The sequence below is a fragment of the Bacillus rossius genome, unplaced genomic scaffold, assembly GCF_032445375.1.
Source record: "Bacillus rossius redtenbacheri isolate Brsri unplaced genomic scaffold, Brsri_v3 Brsri_v3_scf22, whole genome shotgun sequence".
Taxonomy (NCBI): domain Eukaryota; kingdom Metazoa; phylum Arthropoda; class Insecta; order Phasmatodea; family Bacillidae; genus Bacillus; species Bacillus rossius.
Genome location: NW_026962393.1, coordinates 32,501 through 42,500, shown reverse-complemented (window position 1 = coordinate 42,500; position 10,000 = coordinate 32,501). Strand labels below are relative to the sequence as shown.

General features: G+C 40.7%; 1 non-coding gene across 1 annotated transcript; it reads right to left on the bottom strand.

Annotated features, from left to right (window-relative positions):
* Positions 1 to 2,969: 2,969 nt before the first annotated feature.
* On the bottom strand, positions 2,970 to 3,088 carry LOC134543833 (5S ribosomal RNA). The gene has a single exon (XR_010077282.1). It is a non-coding gene; the product is annotated as a 5S ribosomal RNA (ribosomal RNA).
* Between the last annotated feature and the right edge of the window lie 6,912 nt (positions 3,089 to 10,000).

Genomic DNA, 10,000 nt, shown 5'->3' with positions numbered 1-10,000 from the left:
TATTATTGTGAGTAAATTTTGTTTACATTTTCATTGTGTGAATAATAAAACTTTTAACTGTACACACAACAAGCATTTCACTTGGATCTGATGCATTCTCAAGAGTGCAGTTTCTGTTTAGCTTTTAAAACTGGCTGCCCTTCAATTCACTCAAGGTGCAGATGCAAGTTGCTGATGAAGTATTCCACACACATGCTACATTGGAGAAATATTTTAATAAAAATTAAAACTCTTGCAGGATTTCGAATAAAAACTATCCTATTTATCCCTTCTATGTTTTGGTACTGCGAAATTGAGAGAGGTAAGTAAGTTGTGAGGTTATTTTTACTTGCTTGCATGTGAGGTTAGCAGAGCAAAAATATTTTTGAAATTGCAGATACATGGTCACTTTATTTCGTTGCAAACATTTATAAGCTCGTAATCTTATTTAAAGTCTCCATACTTAATGCGTTTGGAAAACCTTCTTTCTCTCAATTTTACAATGGAACAAAATTTTACTTGTATGTGTACATTAATTCCATCTCTAAATGATGTAGGTTTACGCACCGAGATCAGGTACATTGTAGAGAGAAAAACACACGAGTACCTGCTTATTTTGAAGTTTTAATGAGTATATTAAAAAAAAAAAAAAAAACGATAAAAATATAATTGAAAAAGTATATTATTCACGTATTTTTGAGGATGAGGGGAGGGGGTGTTTTTGTCCGATGGTCGTTTATCTTTAAAGAAATTTCCGTTGGACCTGTGCGTTCTTGCTCTGCCAATTCTCGAAAAATGAAATATTTTAAGTCGTCTTTTATGTGCTAACTTCATTATATTTGGCTGCATTCGTATTTTTATTAGTTTTGAAACATTCATGTCACGGAAAATAATCATAAACCAGGACAAAAACGTTTTGACTAAATGTTCTAGGTTGGTTGTAAAACATTTTCTTATTTTATTTCACATCGGAAACATCTGTTAAGTTGTAAGCTTTGTAATGAATGCGACAGTCACTTGTTCGCTGAAGTGTTTGTTTAAGAAATTAGTATTGTAAATTTGTTTATGGTCTTGTTAAATGAAATTTTAAGTGAAATCATTTGGGAAAACAGAGGCTACAGGAATTTTCAACACAACTTGATGACCGACGTTGTGACTAGTGTGGGAGTGTGTGCTCGTGTAAATATCAATTTTTCTTACTCCTCGTGCCGGTCAACAGGAAAACAGCGAGTGTGTTATCTCATCGCGGGCGTGTGATTGCGTGTGGTAAATTGTGCTAGGTTAATTACCGCAAAACTCCACTGTGTGCAAATATGTAGTGTGTCGCTGTATGCAAATATTTGGTATGTCTTTTTTTTTTTTTTTTTTTTCAGGCAATACACACTTTGAATTTTACACAATTTCGATGCTGCAACCTAAGTGTATACATGCGAATAGGATTGCTTAAATGAAAAAGTAAAGTAGGAGGTAAGTGCAAATGTTTCCAGGAGGTTATGCACACACAATCTATTTTATGAATTAATAGTTATTATCTAAGAAAATGATAGAAGATTATAAATAATGTGTGCAGAATAATACAGAATTTGCATGTTACACAAAAAAAAATATATATATATATTCCAAATATTGTTAGCAAAATGCACCTAGATTAGTGAGCTGGATTTTTTTTTTTTTTTTGTATTTTTGTTCTGTTGATCCCACGTGGAGTCAAGGCTCCGGGATATAGAACATGTATGTGCAGACAATTAATATTTACATGATGCAAGTTACCAAGAAAAAAAATTTCAAAAAAAAAAAATACATAACATGTTACACAATTTAACTTTATGCAAAACATGAAGCAGCTGTTATCACAAGTCCATTCAACAAATTAACAGTTCAATTTCTCTATTATCAATCAAATTAAAGAATAGCTTCAGAGGGTAGGTAGGATATTCTAGAAGAATTTTTTTTACTGTTTTTTTTTTTAATACTGGTAAATTGTTTTAGTTATTTTCTGTGATATTAAGTTGTAAAGTTTTACTCCCAAGTAATTTAGTCCATTTTCAAATCGCCTAGTGTTATGTTCAACTATCCTCAATTTACTAGCATTTCTGGTGTTATACCTATGTGCGAATATCTAAAAAAAAAAAAAAAAAAAAAAAATAATAATTTTTTTTTTCTTCTTTTTCTTAAGAATGAATAAAAAGTTTCTAGAACGTATTCATTTATGGCAGTCAGGACTTTAAGTTTTTTGAATTTTGGTCTGCAGTTAGATGATTTTTTATCTTTTGTTATTATTCTAATAGCTCCTTTTTTTTTTTTTTCCCCCAATGTTATATGGCAGAAAGAGTAGAGCTATGGCTACTGTGACATCATGCATTGATGGGAAGGTTATTGTTGGATAACAAAAATTTAGATGATATAATTTTTATTTTTTTCCATACACAACACATTGCAGGTACAATTTTACAGGTTACAGCTGTACCACCTCTAGTATTGCTGCCGACCATCCAACAAATGAGCACACTAAACAGGCATTGATGACATTGTTATCAACGTCTTTTTGAATCTCTCATTATTATACATAACTGCCCACTGAAACAGAGAAACTTCAAAATAGGTGTGTGTGTGTGTGTTTATATATATATATATATATATATATATATATATATATATATATACATATATACATACATACATACATACATACATACATACATACATACATACATATACACTTATCTATTTATTTTTTCACTTTGAATTTTGTATGAGGTATACACATGCAAAGATTCACAGCTGCTGCTGGGTGGGTGAGTGAGTGAGTGATTGATTGATTGATTGATTGATTGATTGATTGATTGATTGATTGATTGATTGATAGAGAGTGAGTGTGTGTGTGTGTGTGTTAGGGGGGGGGGGGGAAATGTGGTGATTGTGGGGGAAAAAAAAATTTAAAATTGAAATTTTTAAAAAAAAATTTTTTTCTGTAGGGTGCAAAATAGTAGTGCCAACGGCACGTGGTGTTCCCAAGCGGTCACCCATCTAAGTACTAACCACGCTCGACGATGCTTAACTTCGGTGATCGGACGAGAACCGGTGTGTTCATCGTGATATGGCCGTTGGCAATGATATAGATGTTTTTTTTTTGCAGTTTGTATTTGCCACTCGAAATAGCTATACCAGGTGTGATTGTTACAAACAACAGGAGAAATCGTGTAATGAACACTCTTTTACTTCCCCCCCCCCCCCCCCCTCCCCTCACACAACACCCACCACCCTCACCATCCCAACCACCAAAGCCCTCTTCAAAATACACTCTCACACACACACACAAACCCACACTCTATAACTGATGAACATTACCATAACTTCTTAAAGCCATTAGATAATATTTAACTCAAGAAAGGTATTGTGATATGTTTAAAGAAAGAAAGGTGAAACCTTTAACTTTACCAGCAGGTATTAGTATCACTGAGGTATCTTCTAGGTTGTAGCAGCAATAGTAGTAATAATAATAAAATTAAATAAGGTAATAAAAAAGAAAAGTTATACATGTGATCAAATCATGAATGTATAAAACTGGAATGAATTTAAATTTTTTTTATTTTTCTTCATAGGCTGTTTTGAAATTGATGAGTAAGTGCCTCTTCTTTTAAATTTTTTAATGCTGAACACTGTTACATAAGAGATGAATGTTTAGAAAATTTAAAAAAAAAAAAAAGCTAGCCCAGCCCCCTCCCCCCCTCACACAAAATCCAAACAAAAAAAAAAACACCCTCCTTCAAAACATCACATAATCATCCAGCCAGCAGTGCAGACGAGAAATTTGCACTCGGGGCCGCCATTTTGACGATAAATTCTTGCATGGCACACCAAAGGTAGGAAAGAATTTAAAAAAATAAAAATAATGGGCGAGCACCCTCGCGTCTGCCTGTAGAAAATGAAGTTAAAAGTAACATAACCTAAAGACAGGCACACACTAGGGTGCTCCCAGGCGGTTGAGAAATTTTTTCCCGCCAAAAGACTTATATATATTATTTATTTTACTGTTTTTGGCAGGGGGCTATGTCGGTCTGTGTGCAAAGTAGTTCCTACTCCCGCCGCCAGGAGCGCGCGCGGTGGGTAGCGATGTTGTTTTTTCTGCTTTCATTTGTTTATTATTTAGAGGGTTAATGCTATGTAAATGTACGCAAGTTTGGTTATGTGTCGGTAGTTGTGCGAGATTTAATTTCCGAAACGAAATTTGACTTTCATCGGCCTGCATTTCTCACTTATTCGGAAAATACATGTGTGTTTATGTATGTATAATAATCGAGTGATTTTGTAATAATTTGGAAGTTTTGTTTGCGTGTGCGATGTGGGGAAGAAAAGGTGTGCACACGAGTCCTAGGGCTATATTTTTTTTTATTGCGAAATATTTACTTCATGTGGTGAAAAATTTTAAATTATTTGTGATGCAAGTGAAATTTTTTTTTTTTTTTCAGTTGGGTGATGTGTTTGTCCTCGTTTGTGTGCAAGGAAGCAAACATGCTGAAGGTAAGGGGCCATAAATGACACTTTAAAATATTAGTTTACCATTAATTTTGGTTAAATATTAAATTGCCATATAAGTAAAATCATGTCAACTGTTGTATTCCACCCAGTATAAGCTGTTAGTAATGGGTACTTAATATAAATAGAATAAATGTAAGCATTTTCGTCTGCATGAAAATTCACTTTTTTTTTGGATCCATTTGTACTGTGGGTAGTTAAATAGTACATTATGTTGTTTTTACTTCGAAGTACAAAACATCTTGTGCATGATTGCAAATTCAAACGCAGTTAAGCATAATATGAATTCGAATTATGTGTGTGTGTGTGTGTGTGTGTGTATATATATATTTTTTTTTTTTTTTTTTTTTTTTACTGTGTCCAGTTTTAGCACAAATGGAATTATTTTCAAAGTGAATCGATGCAACTGGTCTTTGCCATTAATATTGATATATGATCTAACTAAATTAAATAGAAAGGATTTTTTTATTTATTTTTTTATATATATAAATATATTTGTAGCAATGTACTAATGACCACAGAAGTAAGCAAAAAAAAAAATATATATATATATATCTCAGCCAGTAAACCATGCGTCTTAAAGACTTTTTTTAATGAAAATATTTCTGCCTTGGTTAAGCTTACATTTACTATCATAGGGATTGAGGGAATTGTAGAACAGCAGCAGAAGCATTTCCTTTCATGATCATGTTCTTGGTCCTGAAAAGGACCGTTTATGTAAGCATGTGCACACCAGACCTGCTCACTTGGAGCTGGTGTATTTGGTGACAGCCTTGGTGCCCTCGCTGACAGCGTGCTTGGCCAGCTCCCCGGGCAGCAGCAGTCTCACGGCCGTCTGTATCTCGCGGCTGGTGATGGTGGAGCGCTTGTTGTAGTGGGCGAGGCGGCTGGCCTCTGCCGCGATGCGCTCGAAAATGTCGTTCACGAAACTGTTCATGATGCTCATGGCCTTAGATGATATGCCAGTGTCCGGATGAACTTGCTTCAACACTTTGTAGATGTAGATTGCGTAGCTTTCCTTCCTCTTGCGCTTCTTTTTCTTGTCGCCCTTCGAGATGTTTTTCTGGGCCTTGCCCGCCTTTTTGGCTGCCTTACCGCTCGTCTTGGGGGGCATCGTAGGTCTGAGCTGTGCCGCTGTCGCTAGATGAGTGAGACGGGAATTTTTTTTTTTTTAGACTACAGCCCCTCCACGCTGAAGTCAGTCTCACACAGCCGAAGTGTTTGTGAGCCCTGCTAACCAAATGGGAATGATTTGACTGAGGGAATTGATGCGTGCCAGGTGGGACCTATACGCTTAATTTGATAACTGAGTAACTGCCTATGCTGTCTTCACTCTCCTGTGAGGGAGGGGGAAGCAGCTGGCGACGTGCGTCTGGCGCGGTCAAGCCTGCAGGGGTGCGGAATTTGCACCCCGACAGCCTATGGGGAGTAGCAAAGGGTAGACAACAGTAAACCAGCGAGCGCACTGGAGGAAACCTGTTGCCTGTGAGTGAAAAGTTAACGCAACCGAGGGCCCGAAGGGATAGGAAGCGGATGAGGGCGAATGGGATCTGTGGCTCTCCCAGATGGGATTTCTGGAAGAGCCATTTTGAGCACGCCATGCGGCGTATGTGCTCGGCAGGCACGAGCGAATGTGGCTATTTAGGCCTCGGCATCTCGAGGGCGGCAGGAACTGCTGGCGCGACCTGCAACTAAAGATAAAGACACATATTTACATTGTTCTATAACTATGTTTAATGGCTATTAGCCCGGTTAGGCTAATAATGGGGCTCGTGCGCTCAGGCACTATGGCCGGCGTCTCTGAGCCACAAGATGATGGGTGAAGTCGTGGGTTTAGATTTATGTTGCGAAAAATTTTTAATATTTAATATATATGCATATATAATTAATAATTACAATTATATATGCATATATTTTTCACTACTGGGGTGGTTTAGAAGCACTGGGGGGGGAGAAAAATTATGACGTTAAAATAATTTTTAAACACTAAAAATTCGGGTGGGCATGGCAGCAGCTCTCTGGAACATGGCGCCCTCTCCCTCGCCGACAGGCACTGTGGGCGGCGTCTCTGTGGCGGCCCCCAGGGAGGGCGGGGAACATGGAGCACAGCTGCTGGAGAGTAGATGACAGGGTGAGTGGGGGGAAAATTATGTTGCAAAACTTCAATAATTTAGGAAGAAAAACTAAAAATGAGTGTGGGATAATTGCACTGAAAAGGGGGAAACGGCGATTCTCGTTGTTTTCTTAAATCAGGGTGGTGAAATTTGTTGAATCAGGATACGGTTTCTTAATGGTGAGTGTTTTAGGAACAATTTGCCAGTTCAAACATGACGGTGGAGTTTATAGTTAAAAAGTTATGTGGAATTTAGTGTGACAATGTGTAGACGAGTTTTTCGGCTGAAAGTTCTCTCGCCAGTCCGCAACCGACTGCTGGTACCCCCACCTAGGCTCCGCCCACCGGCGCGGACCAGCCAATCAGCGCCGACCCGGGCTTGGCGAGAGAGCGAAAAACACGACTGATTTTGACGGAGTATTTTTTAAGTGTTTACGGGGGTTTTTCGCATAAAATGTGTTTCGGTCTTTTGAATTTTCTGGCATCTTCAGGATTATATCGTCCCAAGTTGTGTACGAGCGGATTGGTGTGTGTGTCGATTGATTTGTAAAAGGAAGTGGCTTGCTTGACGAGTTGCGCGTGCAGTGTTTCTATGCGAAGTTCCTTGTGTATTAGGCGCATCGGGACATAAATGGGAACTTGCGCTATTCTTCTTAGGGATTTGTTCTGTACGATTTGTAGTTTCTTCAAGTGTGTTGGTGCTGCGTAGCTCCATGCTGGGGATGCGTAGGTTACTATAGGTTGGACGCAGGCTGTGTAGAGGATCTTGCCATTATGTGTACTTAAGCTGCTCTTGTGGTTTAAGAGGGGGTACAGCGTTGCTAGTCTTGCGTTGGCTTGAGCTTGTTTACTGGCGATGTGGTTCTTCCATGTGAGTCCGCGGTCCATGTGTACTCCTAAGTATTTTACAGTTGTTTTGTATTCGATGTCGTTATTGAATAGGTTGAGCTGCGGCAGGTTTTCTGGGACTCGTCGGCGCGTGAATATGATGGCTTCGCATTTGCCTACGTTAATTGATGTCCTCCAGTCGGTGAACCATGCTTCTATGGTGTGTAGCGAATCTTGCAGTCTTCGTACAGCCAGGTGGGGGCTGAGGGAGCTTGTATAGAGCATGGTGTCGTCTGCATAACACGCAATGTTGGCTCCAGGTAGTTGTGGGAGATCTGCTACATATATGTTAAATAGCAGGGGCCCTAGTATACTGCCTTGCGGTACCCCTGCTAGTATTGGTCTAGGTGTGGATATGGCGCCTGGAATGTGTGCACGAAATGAGCGGTGATGGAGGTATGAGTCTAATGTTTTGATGTATGTGTCCGGGAGTTGTATGACCTGGAGTTTGTGTAGCAGTCCTTCGTGCCATACTCGATCAAACGCCTTTTCTATGTCGAGAAAGACAGCTGCAGTGTATTGGCGCCAGTTGAATGCGTGTGTAATGTGTTCTGTAATACGGACTAATTGTTGCGTGGTGGAGTGACGAGCCCTGAAGCCAAACTGGTAGTCCGGGATTACACGATGTTCTTCCAGATGTAGTTGGATGCGGCGAGCTAGCACTTTCTCTGCGACTTTAGACAGCGTGTTGAGGAGACTAATTGGTCTGTAGCTGGTTGGTAGTTTGGGATTTTTGCCTGGTTTTGGGAGTAGGATTAGTTTGGCTTCTTTCCAGGTGTGTGGCCAGGAGTTTGTTTGTAGGATGCCATTGATGCAGGATGTGATTGCCTGAAGGGCAGGGAGTTGGAGTTGTTTGAGGACTAGGGAAGGGATTTTGTCTGCTCCTGGCGCTTTGTTGTTCTTCAGAGATTTAATTATTCTTTTCACTTCCATTTCTGTGGTAAGGAGAGGTTCCGTGGTGGTTGTGGCTAGTCGCATGTTGGCTATTTGCTCTGACACTAGGAGTGTGTGAGGCGGATTGTTGGGGAGGATGTTGGGCTGGAAGGCAAGTTCCTGGCTGTCAGCTAGCGCCTTCACTTTCTCCTGTGGTGTGTAGGCGAATGTTCCAGTTGGCTGTTGAATGGGGGGAATGATGACGGGTTTGGCAGTTAATGATTTGGTGGCTTTCCATAGAGTGTTGTCGGCTGTGGTTAAGTGTGAGATTTTGTGGTCCCACAGTGTGGCTCGGTGTAGTGCTAGGTGACTGAGGAATTCGGAGTGAAGATCGTTGTAGTCCTTCTTGAGTGCTGGTGTTCTGTTGCGTTGCCATCTACGACGAGCTTGATTTTTGGCAGTGAGAAGCAGTTGCAGGGGAAAGGGAAGGGCGACTGTATCAGGTTTCGGCTTTGTTGTTGGGACATAGTTTTGGATGGCTTTGGTGAGTGTTCTGGTTAGTTCTGCCGAGTACGCCTGCAGGTCGGCAGCTGTTGTAATGGTAGGGACAGGAGTGAGGTAGTGTTCTACGTAGGAATTTAATTTTGGCCAGTTGGCTTTTCTGAAGTTAAGGATTTTCTTAGGTTTGGTTGTAGGTGTGTGGACGTCTTCTAATGTTGCTACGACTGGCAGGTGATCAGAGTGGAGCTCATGGAGGACTTCTAGTTCGTAAACAAAGTTGGTATTAAAATAAATAGTGAAGTCTAGGATGTCAGGATTATGTTGGGGATTTTCAGGGTATCTGGTAGGATGGTAGGGAGCGCAGACCATATAACGGTGTTGCTGCTGATGTGCAAACAGCACCCTGCCATTTGTGGTTGTTTGTAGGCAGTTCCATGCAGGATGCTTGGCATTGAGGTCGCCTAGGAGAAGGAAGGAGGAGGTGAATGTGGCTAGGACTTGTAGGTTTTCAGGTTTAATAGAGCGGCCAGGCGGCGCATATGCGGATATGATGGTGCATTTCTTGCCTTTAATTGTAAGGACTACTGCAACTGCTTCTATGAGCCCTAGGTCCGGTAGGTGAACTTCATGGTGGAGTAGATTAGTGCGCACTGCCAGCGCCACTCCCCCCCCATGGTTGTCCTTGTCTGTTCGGTGTATGATGTAACCTGGAATGCACAGATTGTCTGTGGGGGAGAGGTGAGTTTCAGTGATGGCAATAATTTGTATGTCGTGTTCGCGAAGAAATTCTTGTAGTTCTGGAAGTTTATGTCGTATGCTTCGTGCATTCCAGGTGGCTATTTTTGTAAGGGGGACATTAGTGTGGTGTGCTGTCATGTTTGGGGGAGGAAGCTGTGGTTATGGCCGTGATGAGGTCGACGGCGAGGTGAATTCTGCTCTCTGGTGGAATGGTGGTGTCCAGCCAAGCTGCCAGTAAGTTGCACAGTTTTTGCGCCACGTCCATTAGTATTGGCTGCGCTTCTGCCACTTTGGTGAGAGTGCCACGCAGCACCTGGCAATCTCTGTTGTTGGCCGCCACTCGGTCAGGTGTTATGACCGCTGGGGGTGTAG